The sequence below is a fragment of the Mesoplodon densirostris genome, chromosome 3 (genome assembly GCF_025265405.1).
Source record: "Mesoplodon densirostris isolate mMesDen1 chromosome 3, mMesDen1 primary haplotype, whole genome shotgun sequence".
Classification (NCBI taxonomy): domain Eukaryota; kingdom Metazoa; phylum Chordata; class Mammalia; order Artiodactyla; family Ziphiidae; genus Mesoplodon; species Mesoplodon densirostris.
In genome coordinates, this window is record NC_082663.1 from 130,615,335 (window position 1) to 130,627,399 (window position 12,065).

Consider the following 12,065-nt stretch of genomic DNA (forward strand, 5'->3'; position numbering starts at 1 on the left):
GTTTTCACCTGCGACCTTTTTAGAGGATCTTAGGTACACAACGGGAGTTACTTTCTCCTCTGGCTTTCCTTGAACAGTTGTTCCACAAGAGTGCTGACTAATGGTGGGAGCCAGCAAGTGCCCTTAGGCGGCCTCATGGAAATAAAAAAGTTGGTATAAGAAAGAAAAACAAAACAAAATAACCAAACAACGGGAAACTTTACCACCTGGCTCCCCTGGTACCAAACTGTGAGGAAAAGGCGGGAGAGGGGGCCTCAGGGACCGCACCCAAGAAGTGAAGAAAGAAAAAAGGACAGAAGCCGGAGCCCAGACAGCCTCAGAACCGCCCCAGAGGGCATGGCGAACCCGGGGCTAGGTCTCCTCGGTGCGGTCCAACCCCTGCGTCAATCAGCTCCTTCCCGCGCTGTGATTGGTGGGTTTCCTTGGCCACCCTGGCGCCCACCTCCTAGTTGCTTGGGGTTTACTTCCCCAAAGTACACGGGCCCCACCTTGTGGAGCAACCGCTCCTGCATGGAAAGCGGATCTCCGCCTTGGGGAAGACGTTGTAACGAATGGGAGCACCCTCACACATTTATTGGCTACCGTGGATATCGGTCAAAGAACTTCCCACCCTCCTTCCCACCGTACCTTTCAGTTATTGGTCTCTCTTAGTGCCAATCCGTTACTAGGGAAACGAGCTCCTCACAGTCTCATAGGCATGAGTCAAAGCCAATCAATAGCCACGCCTTCATCCTGAGTCAGTACCCAATTGCTGCTCGAAGAGCCCAGGGTGCGCAGTCGGGATTGGCCATCAGACTGCCCGACCTGGCCGCAACAAGTTAGGCTGAATCGCCCTTATATAGCCCGGCGACGGAACACGCGTGTGTGCGGACGCAGTTGCGTGAGGGGTTTTTTGCTTTTTGCCGTGCTGTGGAGCAGAGCTTGTTCCTCTCCCGCTCAGCTGTGCAGGTACGCCGAGGTGTGGGCGGGGCGGGGCTGGGCGGCCCCGGGACGAGGACGAGCTGGGGCTGTGGTGAGAAGGAGACGTCCTAACGGCGACCGCGCGAGGCGCGCCTCCCCCCCCTCCGCAACGGCCGCAGGCGCGTGGCGGACGCACGGGCGCGCGGAGGCTCTTCGCCCCCCGCCCTCACCGGCCCGGCGCGCGTGGCCGTGGCCGCGTCCGCCGCCTGCGCGTGCCGCGCCCAACGGCCACGGCGGGCGAGAGCGAGCCGCGGCCGCCGCCCGGGCCCCAGGGTAATCTCGGGGGCCTGAGGCCCTGCGCAGCCGGCTCGGTAGCTTTTCCCGCCTGCCCCCCACCCCCGACCCTCCGCGCCCTAGCCGAGTCCTCCCTCCCCTGGCGGGGTCTCCAGGTTAACCCAGACCAGAGGAGGCTTTTCTTTGGGTGGGGGACACGAAAGTGCGATGAGAATTTCTCGACTCGAGAAGCAGAAGTGCTGCTCCTAGGTTTTACAAGGAGTAAGGGGGGAGCAGCGAGTTCATGGATATTGAGTGATGATAATAGCTAACATTTTCCCAAGCTCTCGTTGTGTGCCAGGCACTGTGCGGAGCAACTTGTGTGTCTCTTCTTTACTCCCGAAATGCCCCGATGAGGTATGTACGATGCTTTCCCTCTTTTTACAGCGGACTTGAAGGCCCAGAGGTGGAGTGACACGGTCAAAGGCACACAGACCGTAAGGGGCAGGTATTTGTTTGAACCTAGGCGGTCTGACTCCCAGTCCCCGAACCTGTTTTATTCTTTGTCCCATCGCCCTGTGCGGCTCTAGGGCATCTTTGCCCCCAGAACGCTAGTCCCTGGGGTCAGCGTCAGCCTCGGAAGGCCGACTGCAGCGGCATTTGTACTTGGGCCAGTTGAGGGCTTCCAGGGAGACGAGGGTTGGACGTGGGATTATTTCTAAGGAGAAGAAAGGGTTTTGGGGGCTTCTTTTCTACAGATATTCCTACAGGTAGCTGATGGATGTGCTGCCCTAAAAGCCTCTGGGAAAAGCGTAGAATAAAATGAATAAGCCCCAATGATCCTGGACAGTGTTCCTCGTCAGATTTGAAACTTAGAGCCTGATGATGGGAAGTTCCCGCCAGCAGGAAGTTAGGCTCTGATATTAGATACTTGAATCTTCTTTCTTCATTTTTTAATTGGAGCAGGCTTTTGAGAAAGACCCTGGAGAAGACAGTTGAACTTCCTCGTTTTATGTAGTTGAAGAAAATGAGGTTGCAGAGCGATGAGTTTCAAATCTGGCCATGACGTATAAGTGAAAATTTGAAATTGGGGTGGAAAGCTTGGTGCCCAGTTACAGTACAAATTTGACCTCTGTGGAGCCTCAGCTAGGTGAATTAGGGGTGATTGAGAGGTGTTGGAAATCTTACCCTTATGGCAGTTGGGAACTTCCGTGGATGAAAACTTGTCTACATACATTTATTTAGCATTGTGTGTATGCTCCTGTTATATGCAAACGTAGAAGACACCTTCAAAGACTTGAGTGTAAATTTTTCTAGTAGAGTTATATCTGAGATTTTTTTAAAGCCAGTTTATTTCTTGACTTAATGAAATAATAAATGTTCCTGTGTTGCAGGTCTGCATCATTACTTTGCATCACAAACGTCTCTACTTGAGCTAAAGCTACATTAAAAGTTTTGGAGCTAGCTCTTCTGAATTAATTTTGATTGGAATGGCTGTCGACCATTTTTCTTTCTCTTTTTTTTTTTTAAAGAAGTTTATCTATTTTGTTTGTGCCGACACTTTTTAGAATTGGTCTTTGTATAAGAATTGTTTTTGCTGCCAGAGGGAACACATAATTTACATCTTTGTAAGTAAATTAAAAAGCTGTGAGGAAACGAACATTTTGTTTCCATTTACCCAGTAATTTCCATATTTCTTAACAAAGTAGCAGTAGATACAGAATCAAAGCAGCTTGTGGACAGGTTCCAACACCTTTGTTGGTGTTGCCATGAATGACAGATAGCTTTAGAGTATAACATTGTTTTCTTTGGAACTTGCCTTGTAGCAATTCCAGTTACCTGCATTTATATACGCCAGTTAGCTATTAAATTAACATTTTAAGTTATCAAATGTTAAAACACTACTGATCTACATTTAAATTGTTAATGAGTCCACAAATTATTCCTTGAGGTAAAATATATCAGAATGAAAGTTCTTTGTGTATTAATTGAGGGAAATTTTTGTTAGTTTCCCCTTCAGGTATTTTAAAAAATACTGCTCTTGGCTTCAGGCAAATGGTTATCGGTTGGGTAGGAATATGAAAACTGGTATTTCACAGATTGGTAGCCCAGGTGATTGCTTGTGTATTCACTGATCAAGAACAAATGAATTGAAGCAAATTGTGATAATACAAGACTTGTCTGCCTGTCTTCAATCCAAGCTAGAGGTTGCTTTTGCTGTTAAATCCTTTGAATCCTTTTGTATCTCTTCTAACTGGTAGAAAAGTAGGTAGTTCTTTGTTCTTTTATTTAACTCACTTTAGTTTGCTGTTCTCAGCTGACAGTCTGCTAAGGGAACATCAGGAGATTTGGTAATGTTTCTTGGTGACCTACTTCACAGCAGTTTTTGGTAATTTACATTTTTTTTAACTTGTTTCAGTACTTTGCCTGGAAAGTAAAGGGCAGACGTTTGTTTTAAATTTTTATAGGTTTGTGAATTGTATATGGTTCTTAGGACGGATGGGGCAGTGTTAAAAAATGAAATTTGGTGTAAAGCCTGAATGTGTGACCTAAACCAGTTTTTCTTTTTGCCAGTTTACTAACATTACCCACTTGATCTTTCAACATTTTGCAGTTAGATTTGTTTCTTAAAATACTTCAAAATTCAAATATGCATTGTATATTCATTTAATTGCAGTTTAAGACTTCCTTGGACAAAATTTACTGACTTTAAAGAGGGAGATAATTGTTAAAGTAGGTAGCTAAGAAAAAAAGCACCCCCCCCATCAGTTTTTAACACCTAGTGGGACCTTTAGTACAGTACTATCCTTCCAGCCATGAGTTAAATTTAAGATTCAGCAACTGTAATCACTCTTGTAGTTGGTGATCACGCTGTGGTGAAGAACTAAGTTTGTTTTTAAATCTCAAAAGTCAGCTTTCTGTTTGTTTGTTTATTTATAGTATTCTTGGTCACCCTATCTGGCTTTGGTTGGGAAAGCTTAATTGCAAGCCTGATGATACGGTGAAGAGGGTGAAGAGTTAGGAAAAATCTGTACATGAAGAGTGGTAAGAGGGGGCTTAACAAAGAAAGTTACTAAAAGTTCTCTTGAAGGCTGCGGCCTTTGTAAATAAAATCAGGTCTTTAGATTTTAAGTGATAGATTTCCACTAATGCCTTCTGGCCAATCTGTTACGTCATATTGCTTGGCTGTTTAGCCTGGGTGCTGTATTTCAGGTATTTAATAAAAAGTATGGTTAGAGATGGTTCAGAGAAAAAAAATCTGGCTTCCTAGATGGGACACACTTCAGCTTAGTAGGAATGTCATCCTTGGTGGCTGTTAAGTGGCTTTGTGGCAGCATCATTGTTTATTTGTATAGCTGTTTATGTATTTTTAAAGTGCATTCACACATCTTAGGTATTCTCATGTTTTTGCTTATAAGACCTGGAGCTCTGTAACCTAAATAGTTGTCTAAACTATTTTGTAAAGCACGTGGTGTAACTGGTAAGGATATGTGCTAGATATATTTCCTTGTTCAGAAACTTTGAAGGTTTTAGAATTTCCTTATTCAAAAAATCTTTTAAGGTTTTAGAAGGCATCAGTGGCACCTACCTACCTGCCTTTCCACGGTTTTTTGTTTGTTTTAACAACTGTGCCTCAAGTATTCCCATGTTTATGGACTATCTTGAGCTTACTCCTAGGGATTCCTGGCATACATCCACCTATGCTTCATGAGATCTAAAACATAGGAAATTCATGTTTTTAAGGAATTTCGTAGATGAAGCATTAGTATATAGTTAACAGTATTTTTTTCATCTTGGTGAGAAAGGACAGATTGTTGCTTAATTATAAACCTAGCTGACTAGCTTTTAATGCTGGATTGGGGAAGGGATGTTAAAAACCAAGAAAAGTTAGTGAATTAAGTTTCTCAGTTCTTGAATTTCTTTCTCTTGAGGAAACATGTTTTTTGAGGTAATCTTGGATTTACAGACAAGTTGCAATACAGACATGTTTTGTATACCCTTTACCCAACTTCACTAATGTTAACATCTCACCTAATCATGGTACATTTTTCAAAAATAAATTGACATTGATAAACTATTATTAACAGAGGATTGACCTTATATGGATTTCCTTAGTTTTTCCACTAATGTCCTTTTTTTCTGTTCTAGGATCCAATCCAGGATACCACATTGCAGTTAGTCCTCCTGTCTCCTTGGTTTCTCTTCTCTGATCTGTGACAGTTTCTTGTATTTTCTTTGTCTTTAATGACCTTGACACTTGATCTCAGTTTAGTTATACTTGGTGTTGAGTAGGCTGAGGTTATGGATATTGGGAAGAATACCACAGAGGTGACTTAGCCTTCTTACCGCATCACGGGGCACATAATACCATTCCTGGTTGAATTTAACCTTGATCACTTGATTAAAGTGGTGTGTACCAGGTTTGTATTTTTTTCCTTTCCATATTCTTTTCGTGAGAAGTTAGTCACTAAGGGAGGAAAATCTTTGAATTTGTGGACATATATTAAAGCTACCACTGTAGTTACTAAACATTTTGGGGGAAACACTTTGAACTTAGGCAGATATTCTCTTTCTGTAAAGTTTCCCCGCTTAATGTTAGCGTTCATTAGTGGATCGTGCCTGCAGCTCTTATGGTGGTGTTCTCATGGTGATTATTTCCCTTGTTTCTTCTCCATCATTTGAAATTCTTAGGTAAGAAAGATTTGTCTCTTCTTCCCATTTTTTTAATTCTTCACTTTCCCATTTTTTGACACTATTTACCCATTAATTTTTAAATTTTTAGTTATATCAGTATGGGCTCATGGATATTCTTTGGGGTTGTAATCCAGTGTTCTCCTAACTTATTTTTGGTTTTTTACTTATTACTTTATTTTTTGAATTGTTCCAGTTTTGACTCTTGTGTTCTTTTGATGTTCCCATATATATATATATTTTTAAGCATTTTCTTTCTTTATCAGGTACTTCAGGCTCATGTTGTATTTTGCCTGTCCTGTGTCTCCAAGGAGTTGTCAGGAAGAATTTTTTTTTTTTTTTTTTTTTTTGCGGTATGCGGGCCTCTCACTGCTGTGGCCTCTCCCGTTGCGGAGCACAGGCTCCGGACGCGCAGGCCCAGCGGCCATGGCTCACGGGCCCAGCCGCTCCGCGGCATATGGGATCCCCCCAGACCGGGGCACGAACCCGTATCCCCTGCATCGGCAGGCGGACTCTCAACCACTGCGCCACCAGGGAGGCCCGTCAGGAAGAATTTTGAAGGAGGGTGACAGGTGGTAAATGTCAAGAGTTTGGAAAATAGATTGAACAGTAGTAGATGTAGTGATAGTTAATGCTGCTCTTGCTCTGAGCAAAAGCGGCTTGGTTTCTGTAGTTTTTTCTCTGGTCTGGGAAAGCATTTTTTTTTCTCATAACTAAGCCAAATTTCAAATGTTTGAATACATAGCATAACTTTGCAACAAAATTTGCAACATATTCATGTTAGTACACAGAAACCCTTGCTGTTTATTTTTCTGTAGTGTTTTAGATAGGTTATTACAATAGAGTAAAAAGTTCCCTTAAATGTCATGGTACTCAGAATTGACAGTTAACATTTTGAGTCACTCTTTTAAATTTCCTTTTTTTTCCTGTACAGGTTCCCATTCTTCTCTCTTCCCCTGAGATGACCTTTTGTCTTTCCAAGCTATTATATTGGTGGGTTAAAAAACAGCTTTATTGAGGTATAATTGACATACAATAAACTGCACATATTTCAAGTGTAGAATCTGATAAATTTTGGCATTGTTTATACCTATGAAACCACCACAATCAAGATAGTGAAAATAGCTATCATCCCCAAAAGTTTTCTCATGCTCCTTTGCATTCCCTCTTTCCTATTGACTCTCCCTCCTCTTCTGCCCCCAGGGATCCCTTATCTGCTTTCTGTCACTGAAGATCAGTTTATACTTTCTAGAATTTTTATGTAAATGGAATCACACAATATGTGCTTTTTAAAAAAATTGCTGAGTAATACTGTTTGTTCTGTCCTGTAAATATACCACAATTTGTTTATCCATTCACCTGTTGATGGACATTGGTTTGTTTCCAGCCTTTAGCTGTTACAAATAAAACTTCTTAAGAAACCACCTAACTTTTACAACGTGGTTGTACCATTTTACATTCCTGCCAGCAATGTTTGAGGGTTCCATTTCCTTGATATCCTGGCCAACGCTTTATTATCAGCCTTTTAAGTTGTCATTTTGACAGGTGTGTAGTGGTACTTTACTGTGGTTTAAATTTGCATTTCTATAATTACTAATGATGTTGATGTTCAGCATTTTTCATGTGCTTTTTTGACATTCGAATAATTTCTTTGATGAATTGTCTTCAGATTTTTTGCTCATATTTTTTAGTTGTTTTTCAGTTTTGAGACTTCTTTAATATATTCTGTATACAAGTTGCTTTGCAAATAGTTACCTCAAGCTGCTTTGCCTTTTCATTCTCTTGATAGTGTCTTTGCAAAGCGAAAGTTTTTATTTATTTGTTTATTTTGGCTATGCCGTGCGGCATACGAGATCCTACTTCCCTGACCAGGGATCAAACCTGCACCCCCTGCAGTAGAAGCGTGAAGTCTTAACCACTGGACCGCCAGGGAAGTCCCTGGAAGGTTTTAATTTTGATGGAGTTCGCATTATCAATCTGTGCTCTTATAGATCACGTTTTTAGTGTTGTATCCAAAAATGACTCACTGTCATTCAGATTTTCTTTAGAAGTTTTATAGTTCTAGGTAAAACCTAAAACTATTAAGTATATTTTAATATTCTGTAAGTCTTGAGTTGAAGTTCTCTTTATTTCTATATATGGATGTGCAGTTGTTCCAGCACCGTTTGTTGAAAGAAGTATCCTTTTTCTACTGAATTGTCTGCACTTTTGGAAATCAATTGTCCATTTATGTGTGAATATATTTCTTTATTCTGTTTCATGGATCTATTTGTCTGTTTTTTACATCCAGACTGTTTTAAAAATAAATTTACTGATGTATCTATGAACAATACTGCTATTGTTTTGTGTATACTAAAAACACTTAAACATTTCAAGGCTATCATACAGTACTTATTTGGCAAGTGACTTTTTGTTTCTTTTCTTTAAATCCAAGCTGATTTATTTATTTTTTTAAATGTATTTATTTATTTATTTTTGATTGCGTAGGGTCTTCATTACTGTGTGCAGGCTTTCTCTAGTCTCAGAGAGCGGGGCTACTCTTTGTTGAGGTGCGCGGGCTTCTCATTGCGGTGGCTTCCCTTGTGGAGCACAGGCTCTAGGCGCGCAGGCTTCAGTAGCTGTGGCTCACAGGCTCTAGAGCGCAGGCTCAGTAGCTGTGGCGCACAGACTTTGTTGCTCTGTGGCATGTGGGATCTTCCCAGACCAGGGCTCGAACCCTTGTCCTCTGCATTGGCAGGCGGATTCTTAACTGCTTCGCCACCAGGCAAGCCCAACTTATTTTGTTTCTGAGATCTAGTTCATGCTGACTTTATGACCGCTATAAATAGGGTGACTTTATATCTCGGTTTCCCAGGAACACTCCTAATTCACTCCAGTTAAGCTGGCGTAATTATCAATTGTATCACTTTTTAATCTTTTAAGTGCCCATATGATTATCTTACATACAGGCCGCTCCATGATGTGAATAAACTGCAACTTAATCCATTACCCCTTTGACGGATATGTGAATTGTTACCTGTCTTATGTTTCAGAAATAGGGTGGCATTTAATTTCTCTGTTTATATCTTGTGCACATGGGTGAGTTTCTCTTGTTTATATATCAATCTACAAGAGAACTGCTGGATTCATCAGATTGGTTTTAATTTTGTTAGACAACTGCAGAGTTGTTCTCCACCATTGACACTCAGCAGTTTTGCAGGTTCTCTTTTCATTACTTCCTTTCCAGTGTTTGATATTGAGTGATATTTTAATACTTTGGAGGATCTCCTGTGAGAAGTGATAAGTTTTAATATGCATTTTACTAGTTACTTACTTTATCTTTTGTTGTTGCCCGTTTACTTTCCTGAGAGTTGCCTGTTCCATTTCTTTGCTTGTTTTTCTCTCAGGTTATTCTTTGTTTTAATGATCTGTGTGGGAGTTCTGTATCTATTCTTCATATTAATCTCTTAGATTATGATGCTGTGCTTTTTCTTAATTTACAGTGGGCACTTAGAGATCTTGAGTTATTAAGACATTTTTCTATTTTGCTATTATTAGAAAGAGTAAGCTCTACTATTTAAAAATTCAGGTGGATTATAGTTGGTCTCAATGCTTCCCTGTTCTTGGAACATAAATTCTCACAGCTGTATTAGACTCAGTTAAAAGAAGCACCTTTAACATTTCTCTGAATTTCAGCAAAATTGATGTGGAATTTCTTTAAAGTTGCCATGCAGTCTAGTTAAATTGGGCTAAGTGAGTATTTTGAAAGTTAGGAAAGTATTGAATATTTCACAAATCAGGGTTAACTAGTAAAAACAAATCAGTGATTATGTTAGTATGTGAGGTATTGACATTTCTGTGTGTGTGTTTTTTTTAGAATAGCACTCATTGATGTTGCATGCTTTACAAATAAGGTAAGAAAAGTATAAAAATTACATTCTTCACTCCTTTTAGGTAACTAATATCAACTCTGTTGCCTCAAACTTTTTTTTCCTGTTTTGTAAACTACCTTAGTCATGCTTTTATTGTTTGCTTTGATGGATCCTAAGGCCAACACGAAGTGATGCTATTGGGAAAATTATACTATTAGAAGCCAGAAGCGAATCTTTCCTAAAGCTGGAAAACTTATCAGAAAATATTCTGATATAATCCTTTAAAAAAGCAAAGTACATAGATATCATAAGACAGATTTAGAGATGAAACCAAGAGCTTTTTAGGAGGTTGCTCCGCTCTAAGACCTTAACCCTGAAAGTTGGGAGAAAGTAACCAGATAGAAACTTCCTGCATCATAAAAAAGTTTAAATTGGACCATCTATACTTGCTGTTAGTAAATACAGGAGATGTTCTGTGGTCCTCAGATCTGTTAAAGTATCCCACTTGGACTAATTAAAATCACACAGTGTGGAGTTAGTTTATAGAATTGTGAACTTAAAGGGATTTTTTTTTCTTTTAAATTTATTTTATTTATTTATTTTTGGCTGCTTTGGGCCTTCGTTGCTGCACGTGGGCTTTCTCTAGCTGGCGGCGAGCGGGGGCTACTCTTCCTTGTGGTGCATGGGGTTCTCATAGCTTTGGCTTCTCATTGCAGAGCACAGGGCTCTAGGTGCGCAGGCATCAGTAGCTGTGGCTCGCGGGCCCTATAGTGCAGGCTCAGTAGTTGTGACCCATGGGCTTAGTTGCTCTGCGGCATGTGGGATCTTCCCAGACCAGGGCTCGAACCCGTGTCCCCTGCATTGGCAGGCGGATTCTTAACCACTGTGCCACCAGGGAAGTCCCTTACAGGGATTTTTAAAGATCATTTTGTTTTAAGAGCTAGAATATGTAAGATAACAGGTCATAAATTATTGGATGTTGGTACCCTTTGTTGCGTTTTTCTTTTTCTTTTATTCTGAAAGTAATTCATGTTCATCCCAGGACATTCCAGCAATTCAGAGGTCTATGAATTTTATTCTTTTTAACAGGTACATAGTATTCCATTAAAAATGTTTTATATATATTATGGAACAAAATATAATTTTCTATAACACAGGTAATGAAACGGTGAATACTTTTTAAACCTTATGTTGTATGTATTTACACCTTGTGTTTTTTTATATAGTACTTTTTGTATGGATTATTTCATAATATAAACAACCCCCCCTAAAAAAGGAGTGGTCAGTATCCTCAGTTTTTAGGTTGCTAATGTGAGATAAACATTTTGATTCATATTTTCTTGCAGTTTTTCTCAGGGGAAATATTCTTTATGACTCCGATGAATAAAAATTGTTTTAGAAATACTTCAGTTCAGCAAACTTATTTTCCTAGCCTAAGAATAAAATAAATTTTTAGCAGTGTTTAACAGAAAAGTAAAACTTAATGCTTTATTTATGTTTTTTTAAAGAGAGCAGAAATTTTTATATCTAACACTAGCATAAATGTACCTAAAATTATTGTAGCTTCGTGATGCATGTTTTAAAAGTTAAGATGTGCACGTCATTTGGTTTTACAGTTTAATTGGGCCAGTTACATTCTGTGGGCACACAGGTGACTCTGGCATTCATGAGTAGACCACTGCAGTCATCAAGTCAACCTAGAAGTTCACTAAAAAGTAGTTTTACTTAAGTGCTTGGGCTTCTGTAGTCCAAGGTACTCTAGAAAAATTCTTATTCTCTCAGGAGATAATCCTCTTTTTATTTTGCTAGCAAAATAGTTAAATAGTATTCTGGGTGACAGAAAATGGTGGGATGTAGAGAAGTTTTCTTTCACTATAGTTAATAGTTATAATAGTAATAATAACAGCTAACATTCATTGCTTACTACCAGGCACTTAATTCTTGCAGTTATGATTTTAATTTTAAAGATTAAAGAACTGAGGGCACCAGAGAGATTGTTACTAGCTCAGGAACACAACTAGTGTTAGAAGTTTGCCCAGTGAGAATTGGTCAGAGAAAATTTGAAGGTTTCCTTTTGTTGCATCTCAAATACTCATTCACTGTTTTAAAATAGAGCACTCAGTTTCAGAGTTCATTTGTTACATATTACTGGTCTTAGATTTACTAGTTCAGTTAGATAGAACTGGTAAAGTGAAGGTATTGTTTACTATCTTTGCTTCCTTAAGTATTTCTAAGTGGCCAAGTTTTTTCTACTTCTTGAGGTCAAGAACTGTTCTGTTCTTCTCCTTTCCCTAAGCTAGGACTTTTTCAGTATTTCTTGAAAAAATTTTTAAGGGGAAGTATAATTTT

At 39.8% G+C, this 12,065-nt stretch overlaps 1 protein-coding gene across 2 annotated transcripts in view; it reads left to right on the forward strand.

Moving 5' to 3' along the window:
* The first annotated feature begins 830 nt into the window (after nt 1–830).
* G3BP1 (G3BP stress granule assembly factor 1) overlaps nt 831–12,065 on the forward strand; it is a 30,595-nt gene continuing 19,360 nt past the window's right edge. The window contains exons 1-2 of one of the 2 annotated variants that reach the window (XM_060093697.1): nt 831–948; nt 9,722–9,758. The gene's annotated coding sequence lies outside the window, so the exon portion shown is untranslated. The remainder of the gene's footprint in view (nt 949–9,721; nt 9,759–12,065) is intronic. The other variant, XM_060093698.1, reaches the window with a different exon arrangement.